The sequence below is a fragment of the Gossypium raimondii genome, chromosome 10, assembly GCF_025698545.1.
Source record: "Gossypium raimondii isolate GPD5lz chromosome 10, ASM2569854v1, whole genome shotgun sequence".
Taxonomy (NCBI): Eukaryota; Viridiplantae; Streptophyta; class Magnoliopsida; order Malvales; family Malvaceae; genus Gossypium; species Gossypium raimondii.
Window position 1 is genome coordinate 23198632 of NC_068574.1, and position 12125 is coordinate 23210756.

General features: G+C 34.3%; 1 non-coding gene across 1 annotated transcript; it reads right to left on the bottom strand.

Annotated features, from left to right (window-relative positions):
- Positions 1 to 11762: 11762 nt before the first annotated feature.
- LOC128034182 (small nucleolar RNA R71) lies at positions 11763 to 11869 on the bottom strand. The gene has a single exon (XR_008190314.1). It is a non-coding gene; the product is annotated as a small nucleolar RNA R71 (small nucleolar RNA).
- Between the last annotated feature and the right edge of the window lie 256 nt (positions 11870 to 12125).

Here is a 12125-nt window from a genome sequence, read left to right on the forward strand (position 1 = left end):
AGTACCTATGGTGTGTGCGATCCCAAAGGCTACCACGTCATTCAATAGCAGCCAAGATTTTGGGTCCCTTGTCAGATATGACACATATTTCAGGCTACGGAAAAATGTGACAACTTAATCGGCTAAGGAAAAATCTCAATTATCTACCTTTCCGAAGGGAGTTATTGCAAATGCTATCAGAAAAATCCTCGAATTACTATCATTGGCAACGGCCATCAAAAACTGATGGTCATACCTCCCATACAACTAAGTGCCGTCAATTTTACCAAAGGCTTGAAGTGACAGAAAGGTTCCCTGCATTAATCGAAGGTTCAAAAGAATCAGTGGAATACTCTTTTCCCAAGGACCAGACGATCGCCGAAGTAGGCTGGGTGTGTTTCCAAGTCCGTTACAGAACCTCGTACGTATTAATCCAGTACCTGACATCGTTGCCACTAATCGTTATACAACCTGTCCAAGTCGTGATACAACTTATCCATAGCCTTTTATTTTTCAACCAATGCCTTGTAGTACGATGACGTGTAATCGTACTGGCTACGGATGTTGGCAATCAACACCAGAACAAGAATCCTAGGAATCATTTTCACCATAGGTAAAATTATGTGAAATATCATTTCGAGGTCTAGCCTTGGATGATTCTAAATTATTCTTGCAAAGTACGAGTTAAAGTTATGCTATTGGAAAAAACGAAGACCTAGGTTAGGTCACATTATGTCAAATATCAGGTAATCACACCGCGCACTTGATGCAACACAAGTATGTAGACCAATATACTTCTTTATCGTCCACAAGCCCATCTTTTTCTAAAAAGATGTCATGATCTTTCATTTGTATCTCTTATCGAGAATTGTGCACTTTCCCTAAAATTTTTTCGAACGGGATTTTGTGATGTGATAGTTCATGTCGTTCTTGAAGCTGTACCACTTTAGTGCATGAAGAAATGAATCTTTTTTGAGATACTTCATGCAAAATTCAAATACCTGGATATTTGATGATAAACATACATGGCCAGGTGTTCTCACGGGAGCTGTTGGAACTCTAAACCACCATTGAAGGAGAGGTCAATGTTGGTCATCTGGGGCAGAGGTTCATATGTCTTAAATCGTGGATCTGGATCAGGAGTATTGCTCAAATCATCATCGTCAGATCCACAAGATTTTGGCTCAGTTGAAACCTGCTTTGGTTCAAAAAAAGTGCTAGTTCCGAACCATTTAGACTAGACTGTCGAATTGGATCAGGGTTTGATTCTAATCCATCAACAACATTCGCTACCCCTTCTTCCTTGGCTACATCTTCTTCCTCACCCGCATCTTCATTGTCATCTTCAACCAAAGGGTTTGATGTACCCTCACCGGACCCGATCGTAGGGAGTAAGTCTTCAGTTCTTCTATGCCCAATGTTACGATCCACATCTACATTGGATTGCCAACCAGTATAGGTTGATGCTCCCCCGCTATAAGTGCTTCCGCCTCAGGACATCGAACAAACGAAGTTGAAATCTAATGCACTGACTGAATGTCATGCTCAGGTATCGAGGTTTAGGTTTCACTTCTACCCCGACTGATAGTGGCCACCGAAGTTGAAATTGGTGCTGGAAATTGAAGAATGCCTACCCATTAATGCTTCAAAGACATCATAATAGGAGTTTTGTAACAAACTAGTGAACCCATCGCACAATTGTGTAGTAGGACTTTCTACTTCTGCTTCGGTTCTCGCATTAGTCGTAACAATGGTCAAAGATGGACCAAATCCATTAGCCTCTGCAAACTAGACATATAACTTAATTATAGAATTTCCTCTTGAGCAGTGCAATGGTATGACTGCCTCCAACTTGAGCTCTCCTTTTACATCAAATAACTCATACTTAAAGGGGTCAACTGATACCACATATCTACATTGCAAGCTAGAAATTCTTCCCCAACTCGAACCCCTAACTTTCCTCATGATTCTAGTTTGTGTCTCATGCAGTTGAATGTTACAGTTGAAAGCCAATTCCACGGGCTAGGATCCTGCAAAGACGACCCCGACATCTGTATTGTAAATTTGACTATCATAGTAAATGATGGATTTGTAACATCTCAAAATTTTCGTTTAAAGTTGGTAAAATTATTTTAGCATTAGGAATTTAGCTTAGTGGTTAAGAGAAAACAAGGAGACAGTTTAATTGGCTAAGGAACATCAGTTCGATTCCCTTTGTTTGCAAATTGTTAATTTTTGTTATTTTTGCTCCCATTCCCCTATTTTTGTGTCGTCCAACCTAGTAAACCTTAGGCATTTATACCAATTTTTAATTGATTTTTTTATTTTCTCTATGTTCATTCACTTCTCTTGTCGCCCCTCTCATCTTCTCCCCATTCTTTAAAAAATTTTCTTCGTTTCTCTAGGATTTCACCATAGTTGTGTTGCGCCTTTGTTAAAGTCTTTACTATTTTTTTCCAGCCACCTGGCTGGTTGTTTAAAAATTTTAAATCAACCACATTTTCCCTTGAACTCACCTTTAAACCACCCCTATCATTCTCTCTTTTCCATCCGTTGTTGTCCCCTCTCCTTTGCTCATGGTAGTGTCGGTAATCTATCTTTTCTTTCTCTCTTGTTCCTTTTTGTGTGCCAATTTTTGGTTATTTTTTTACAGCCAATAAACCATCATTCCAAACCTAAAAAACATTCTTTTTTTTGTCCAAATATCCTTCATTGTGTCACCCAAATTAGCTTGTTTTCTTCCGTTGCTCGTGGTGTTGCTGCCCCTTTGTACACCATTGTTTTGGACTGTCATTTTCTTTTCAATTGCTGCCCTTTACAATAGTAATTATCTCAATCTCTCCTCTATTTAGATCTGATCTAGACATTCTTAATTGATAGTTTATCCAAGGTGATCATCCGATAACTCAAATCTGGTTAACAGGTAGTGTAAAGTGCAGGTCTATGCTAGATCTTATATTGTTTCGATTTTCTTAGGAGTTGTGGCTTTGGCTGTATACCCTAAGGCTTTAAGTTGGATTTTGGTTATTGATTTTTTAATGTTATTTATGTTTTAGGTGTTGAGTTGAACATCTCGAATTAGCAATGAATTGGGTTTTCGTTCTCGCCCTCATTTCGCATCAAATCAATGTAAGGCTCCGTTTGTTTGACTGAAAATAGCTTCCTAAAAATGAATTCTGGAAAATAACTTTCTTTTCTGGAAAAAGATAATATTTTCTAGTGTTTGGATGAATCTATGTAAAATATTTTCTGTTGTTTGGCAGATTTCTTGAAAATATTTTATAAAAACTATTTTTAATGAAACAAACATACATTTTAGATTTTTTTATCTTTTCATTATTTAATTGAGTTTATTAATACGAATGTAAATATATTAATCATCTACCATAACTATTCTCTCTTTTATGCTTAATATAGAAAGTGCTAAGAGAATAACAATGCTTGTTTTTATATGAATTTGACTAAGATGAGATCATAGTGTAGTATTGAGATTTGAGATGACAATGCAACTGTGCTCAAAATGATATTCACAAAATACATCCTTTTTTAAACTTTCTGTGCAAACTGTACAGTAGATTGATACGCAAAGATTATAAAAAATTGATAAAAGAAGAAAAAAACACACACAGAGACAGAAAGGTTTAACTCCACTATCTCCTACTTCGTGGAAAGATCATCCATGATGCTATACAAGTAATGAAATTTCCAATGCTACTACTTTTCTTTAATATTTATGCCTTCTAATCAACCACTTTCTTTAGGGCAACAACTACATTGATGGCACAAAGTTTCTCAACTTTTCCCACCACAATCTCAATCTTCCAAAAAACAAAGACAAACACAAACAAAGAATTAGACATATGAGCAACAAGGACTTGTCAATTAGGATGTTATAAAAGTAAGGCAATTAATTAACCTTAGCTTTCTCTATCTCATGAGCCTTTGGATCCTACAGGGTACTAAGTATAGTTGATGTTATTATCCCTGTTTTCATTAGCAAACAATCAAAATCAATGAAAACATACCAAGAAGATCGTTAAACAACAATGATAATATGAAGTTATGGTTATTATTTTATGGATTTAATGCCCTTTTCTTTGTGATAGTATTTCATTATGGCCGTAATTTAAGAAAAAATCTTAAAGGCTTCTGATACCTTTCTGGATTGTAAATCTATTTTTCTTAAAGATCTCAGCTATAACTACAACAATTGGAATAACTACAGTAAAATAACTATATGAAGTAGTATGAGGCTAAGGTTTTGTGGGGGTATAGAATAATTATCCTATTGGTAATGATAAAACAGGGGTACATAATAATTATCTTATTCTTATTGATAAAATAGAACGAGTAGAAATAAAACTACTATTCTTAAGATCCAACCCATTTTTAAAATAGACCCTTTCTTTTTCTATCTAAACCTTCGTAAACAAATATAAGCAGATCAAATAATGTAATAACTTAAACCTATCTCAACAAATAGAACATTTGGTACATATAATTCGCTTGTTAACAAAATTGATATCCCAAATCTTTAGAAACTTACCAAAATGTTAGAAACTAATAATTTTATTAGGCCTTACCTTTCTTTGAAGATCCTGGTCATTTCTTTGCACCCTTTTTATGAAGTTGCTTTTTTGGTTTCAACTTATTTGAGGTTGGTGATGACTTCCCTCATTGATTCTTTCTATTTCTAGCTTTCTTTTGTTTTTCACATTAGACATTGTAACAGCCTAATTTCAGAAAAAAACCCAAAATAATAAGGCTTAGATTATCAACAAATTGAATTTACAACCAAATAGACCAAAATATGTGGCTTAGGATTCAACGACCATTTCCATACTAAATTATGCATATGATTGGCACATAACATGCATGTTTGTGAAACTATGAATTGTGAAGCTCAACATATCTTTGCAAATGTTAAAATCATGCATGGAACAAATAAAATCCCAAGATTATGAAAATTCATTTGAAATCGAAATTTTTTTGAGAAGCCATAGTTTCACTTATAAGATTTCCAAGTTTGATCCCATTATAAGTGCTACAAATATTATCAACAATTTGAATAACATGATAGGAGAATGCATTCTTTCTAAACTTTCCTTTTATCAAGATTCAATGACTATTTCAATTTGTATTAAGCATACAATTAAAAGCTTAAAACATAACATGCATGTTTGCAAAGCTATGAATGAAACTAAAAACATATAATTGCAAACATCAAAAGCACGCTAGGAATAAATAAAATCATTTAAAAGAAAAAACACATTTGAAATCAAATTTACATCAAGTCATTGTTTTACTTATAAGATTTTGAAGTCATGATCTCAATGCTAGTGTACAAATTCTAATTGCAAATAGGGGGACTTTTCATTTTCCAAATAATGTTTTGACACTTGTGTTTGTCATATATTGGGATATAGATACAAGAGTATGATGTGATCTTCCAACACCCAAAGATCAATCTTTATGAACATTTAAATGATCAGCAAAGGATTGATTCAAAATGAAAAGAATCCGCGAATCAATTTCAAGAAAAAAACACTTTTATTCATGTATGAACAGAAGGAAGGAATTAACTTGAAAGATAAAACTTACCATAACTGGTAGTTTTTAGAGTTAGAAGTAGCAATCAATTGAAGAAAATCCAATTCCTCGTCCAAATCAGCTTTAACTACTTCAAGCACGAGTCGCCTAAAATGCCAAACCTTCATTAACACCACAAGCAACAAAGATTTATAGATTTTGAGCGTCGAGAAAGAGGCCATTAAAAGAAGAAAAAAATAAAAAGAAATGTATATATAAAATTTTATAGTGTAATTGTTAGGATTGAGATGGATGGCTCGTTGAGTGAGGTGGAGGGCATGAGGGGATTCATTGGCTTTGTAGATGGCTCGAAAGTAATCCATGGTTTCACATAATTCTTTTTTGTAGGTTATGGGGACGATGGGGTTAGGAGCATCGTCATGAGAAACAGGCAGAAAGGAGGAAGACCAAAGATGAACGCTGATGAAAAACACTAGGTCAAGGTCGCAATAAAGGGGTAAGGGGAAGAGAGTTTTTCTTTGCTGGGATGTGAAGAGAAAAAAGATTGGAAAATGTCTTACCAAAAAAAGGGTAAAATATTTTCCTTAAAGCAATCTTCATTTTCCTATGTTTTGGAGAATGATTTATAGGGGGAGTTCATGTTCCACCAAACAAAAATAGGAAAATAATGAAAATGGTTTCCGTAAAACCTTTTACAGGTAAACAAACAGACCTTAATTTATTTAACCGAATTGGAATTGATATTTAGTCGTTCTAACATTGATGTAGCCAAACCCTTAGGGGGTGTTTTAAGGTTGGTTAAACAGTATTTTAATTTCTCAAATGTTGTATTTTGGTTTAGGCACGTTTCAAAATTTAAGTGAGGAAGCATAGACTTCACAGATTAGTGTTGGGAGCTAGCAATCTTAAGGTGTGGGTCCTAATCTTGTTTAAATAGTTGTTAACTCATATTTTAATTTCAAAATTGATGTTAGAGCTTGTTGGTCGAGCATGCTGTAATGGTTAAAGAAGTGAATTAAGGGTGGCCGAATAAGGCATGTAACTTACAAACCAATGACTGATTGATTAAGCCTTTATCGGGATTATTTGTTCGCATAATTGTTGCATTCGACTGTCTGATTAAGTGTCAGTATCATGTGAATGTTGTATGCTAGTTGTGATATGTTTAAAGTGATGTTATATGATTTTGTTTGACAATGAGGTGCATGTATAATTCTTTACTTGTGATAGCACTGTTCATGTTGTATACTGGGTATGAAAAAAATTGTATTGCATGTTACATGTCAGTTATACTGATGGATTGAATGATTGATGGTTGCAAACCTAAAACCAAGCATGTACTGAAAGCATGATTTAATGTCAACATTATTGATAAATGAAAAGTATGCATGGCATCCGACAACACTGAATATTGATATGCATGTTAAGTATGACACAAATTTGATTATGTTATCGTAAGCATGTAAAACATGACACTGTACTGAAATCAAACTGAAAGCATGAATTTGCTCATTGATTGATTTTCATAAGGCATGTGCATAGGTTCAAATATTGCCGTTGACAAAGGAATTTTGTGGAGTACCGGTAGTAGATTAAGTCTGCATTATGGTTGTCAATCCACTGCACCGGGAGTATTGAGGAGATTGGCAATTTATCGAATTGCTGGAAGTTTTTATCTACAATTGTGTTGTGTATTCACAACCTACTGGTAGCGTATTATCCTACAAATTGTTATTGGTGGCTTGTCTACAAAGATACTGGCAGTTTGTTTGTATTTTTATTGACAGTGTATTTGTACTATTGTACTGGTGGTGAATCCACACTGAGCTTAGCTCGCATTGTTTTGGTGTTTAGAAGATGGGTTGTGGGGAACTCGTGGTGTGTAGTGGATGGATGGGTAGGAACTCATTTTGCATTACATCATGCTCATGGCATGTTCAAATGCTTAATGAAATTTTTTGTGTACTGTTTAGTTATGTGAATGATGATTGTTTCTCATGTGATTGATTGTATGTTATTATTACTGTGACTCACACTGAGCTATTTAAAGCTCACCCCCTAGTCTTAAGTTCTCATGTAGTGATCGAGATTAGAACCAGACCTGGCATGCGGACGTTTCATGGACTTCAGACTATTCTTTAATTTTAATAATTTTAATAAGTTTTTATTTCAGTTTTTGGATTGTAAGTTTATTTTGGATTGTGGTTTGTGGTTTTGGATTTGGGTTTTATGCATGCATTATTCAAACATGATGACTATACATATATGGTAACCAAAAAAATCATGTTACTTGACCTAATTAAAATCTAACATAAATAGAGTTTTCTGCTGCATTAAGAGATAATGAAATTTTGCAAAACAAAATGGCAAACAATAATTTTTCTAAAAACGTCACTATCAGCAATAAAAATTTGACTTGAGAATAGATGGCTTAGTAAATGTATGAATTACAAATCAATTCAAGTGCAAATCACGATTTTGCCTAAAAATATATAAATTAGGATTTTATGGTCCGTAGGGTTGTTTGGTCACTTCAGTGGCTAATGTGGTCTTTACAATCTAGCCATAACATCTAGGCTGGTTTGGAGAGGTTACAGGATTTCTCTCGTCGACTCATTTCAATTTAAAATGAATTAGATATTTTAGAACAAAAAAAAATCTTCAGATGGTTATTCAAAGAAATGTAGAAGACACTCGTAGTGTAACTCTTCAATATTTGATATAACTTTGCTGCGTGTCTAAGTTTTGAATACTTTGGTAGTTTAATAGAAAAAAAGAATGAGGAGAGAGGGAAGGCTTGCTTCAAAATACGTTTTAGAAGGCACACTTTTATTAGATAATAATGAAATGCTCTTTTGTGCCCAAAAACACGTTTAAGAGATTAACTAATTTAATCAAACGCATGCTTCAAAGAGTTTTCAGTGCTTAAAAACGTTCTTCAAATCGTGCTTCAAATCTTACCCAGGATTCCTAGGGTAAGGCACTTTTGGCAGACTGTTAATGGAAATGGTAAGAAAGCTCGTCCAACTAGGTGCACTTTCCTACCATGTTAGTAGGAAGTTTGCCTTGCTAGACTAGCTTTCTTACCATTTCCACTAAAAGTCTGCTAAAAGTGCCCTAACCCCGAGAATCTCGGGTAAGATTTGAAACACACTTTTTAGATATTTGATGAAAACGCCTCTCTTTTCCAGCCACGGGGGGTTTTTTCCCTTTCCAATCTCACCCTTCCCTCCTGTCTATAAAAGGAGGGCTCTCTCTCCATACTCCATCATCCTTAAACCCATCATCTTTCTCGACTTTCATCCCTCTACTTTATAATAATTCTCTCCTAGTTTTCTTCCCTACTTCAGTGTTTAAAGAATTTTGTCGCTAATAAAATTTTCTGTTTGAGGTAATCTTTAGCTGTCGGTGATACGATATCATCTCAAGACATACACATTTCATATATCCTGTCAAGATGAGACCATTACCTCAGAAACTTATCCTATGGAAATCGGGTTCCAGAGTGATTTCGCTTTATAGGATCACACGTGGAAGTCTATGTAGAGGTCTTAATTGACGACTGTTATGAGGTCATGGACTGGAGTGTAACGGGGGAGCCGGTTGACGGTTATGCGGGCACGAGCTCAAACTTTTAGGATACTCGGACATGTTGCCTTATATAGCTCAAACTTTTACCATACAAAAGTTTAAGGGCTTAATTGTAAACTTGAAATTATATAGGGTTTTTCTATATCTTTTTACCACCTTTTTACTTAATTATTATGTTTATCTCAAGTAATTATTATTGAAAAAAGTGAATTTCACTTAATTAAAATTTTAGACATGAATTTAGAAAGTATGTAAAATTATGCTTAATTACATGATTTTCATGCATTTTTTATATTAATTCATGTTAATTTATTAATGTATGTGTTTTTCACTATGTAGGTAGGTTATTGGAGACATGATTTAAATAAATAAAAGGTGGCCATGCACAAATTATCCATGTGGACGGCAAGACCATCCAATTTTAGGCATAGGGTTGACTACTTGACCTAGTAAAGAAAATGATAAAAGATGGACATGTCTGCTAAGTTGTTGGACTGAAAAAATCGTCCAACAAGGGGAACTAAAATCCTAATTTCAACACTTGATGTTGGCTGCCCAAAATGTGTTTTGGGATATTTAATGGAAGGTCCCTACAGTTGGAAAATACTCAGAATTCAGCCTAACAACTTTCCTATTAAAATCGTCCACCTTATAGCTATTTTTAGCTTGAAATTTAAATTCAAATTGAAAAGACTTGGTTATCCCTTTTCCTTGAAGCATGACCAACCATATGAGAGAGGGAAGGAAGGAAATTTAAGCCTATTTTTATTAAACTCAAACATTTACCTTCACCTATAAATACCTTGTCATTTTTCCATCATCCCTCATCATTTAACATTGCTCTCTCACTCTCAATTCCTTTTCCCTTTTTCCCTTGCATAGCCGTCCATCCCTTCTCCCTTCTTTAGCCACAAAAGATTTGTCAAAAGTACTCTTTAGTTTGCTACCTTCTAAACCCTTAGCAAAAGAATCTTCAATAAGAACGGAGGAGTGCTTCAATCAGAATAGACCTGAAAGCCTGCTAAATGGAGCAGAGTTGAGCAACTTAGTCAGAATAGATCCCAAAGGCTTCTGAATTGAGCAAATTCTTTTCTCTTGTCATTTATTTTAAACATGTTTTCTTTGTGTTTGATGTTTTTGACATCAATTATGAAGTTTTAATTCTTATATGCTAGGATGATTATATTAATTTAATGAGATTTATTTAATTCATGTTAACATGTTTTGTGCCTCAGTCAATTATGTTTTCAATTAATATCATGATGCATTTCATTCACACGTGATTGGGTGCACTCAGAGTAGCTGAGTGGTCCTAACCAAACGAAGACTAGTAGACGCATAATTGAAAAGTGCAATGCTTAATTTAGGTCATTAAAACCAACTAAGTTAAGGTTCATAATATCTTTTGTTAGCTCTATTGCCTTACATGGTTTTTTTTGGTTTATGTAATTAAACTATTGCAAACCTAAATGTCCCTGTGACCTTGCATAAATTCTAAGAAACCCTTAGTCTAATATGATTAGTAATATGCATATTTAACTAAGTAAAAGATTCGAGTGGACTTAATTTGGTTTCCAAACCCATAAGAGATCGAGTTGCCATGGAAGTAATTCCGAACATGTTAGCATGATTAAAGTAAGTTGATTTGATTAATATAATTATCCTAGCCCATTTAATGTTGATTGTTTTTATTGCTAAAGTCATTCATTGATTACTTTAAGTAAATTGCTTCTAGATTAGAATTGCATAGGAATCAATCTTTGCATCTAATTAATATAATTAATTTAATCATCATCCAAAATTTTTGAGTTTTACATCAAATTGATATTTACAATTTTGCAATTAATTGGTTAAGCTTATACAGTCCCTATGGAGATGATAACTCATTTTTACTTATTACTTGAATGACTACGTACACTTGTATAAACATGTTACAATTCGTTACAAGTTTTTGGCGTCGTTGCCGGGGACTGTTGCCTTAATCATTCTTTGTGAAATTATTTTACAATTTGGTTTTTATTTTTATTTAATTTTTAACTCTATTAATTTATTCTTTATTCTTTAATTTTTCTTTATTTATCAGGTGTTTTATGAGCATGAATCGAATCATTGATCTATTACCCGTGGACCTTGAAATCGAGTGAACTTTTAGAAAAAAAAGACATGAGAGATTTGTTCAAAGACAAGCCGAGATAGACCTTGGAAATCAAACTGAGGAACAAGGTAATGGAGTCAATCAAGTGCACAACCCAATCCTTATTGCTGATGATAGGGATCCTACCATCAGACAATACACTGTGCCACTCTTTAATTAGTTAAATCTTGGAATTAGGAGATCGGATATCGAGGCAACCCAGCTCGAGTTGAAACCAGTGATGTTTCAAATGCTCTAAATGGTGGGCCAATTCAGTGATATGCCTACGTAAGATCCACACTTACACCTTCATTTGTTCATGGAGGTGAGTGATTCATTTAAGTTAGCTGGTGTGACTGAAGACGCACTGAGGTTAAAACTATTTCCATTCTCGTTACGAGATCGAGCACGAGAATAGCTGAATTCATTGCCACCAAGTTCAATATCTACTTGGCAAGAATTAGTAGAAAGGTTTTTGGTAAAATATTTTCCACCAAGTAAAAACGTAAATTTGTGTAATGAGATAACAACTTTCCAACAATTGGATAATGAATCTTTATACGAGGCATGGGAAAGATTCAAGGAATTACTTCGTAAGTGTCCTCATCATGGGTTTCCTTATTGTATCCAATTGGAGACGTTTTATAACGTTTTCAACGCACACAGAAGATTAATGGTAGATATTTCTGCGAATGGTGCGATTTTGGCTAAGTCTTATAACGAGGCTTACGAGATCATTGAGAGGATCGCAAGAAACAATTACCAATGGTCGACAAATCAAGTAGTTTTAGGAAGACATGTAGCCGGAGTGCATCAAGTATCTTCTATTTCCTTTATGTTAAAATAGTTTACCGCTAGTGGTTTGAATAAT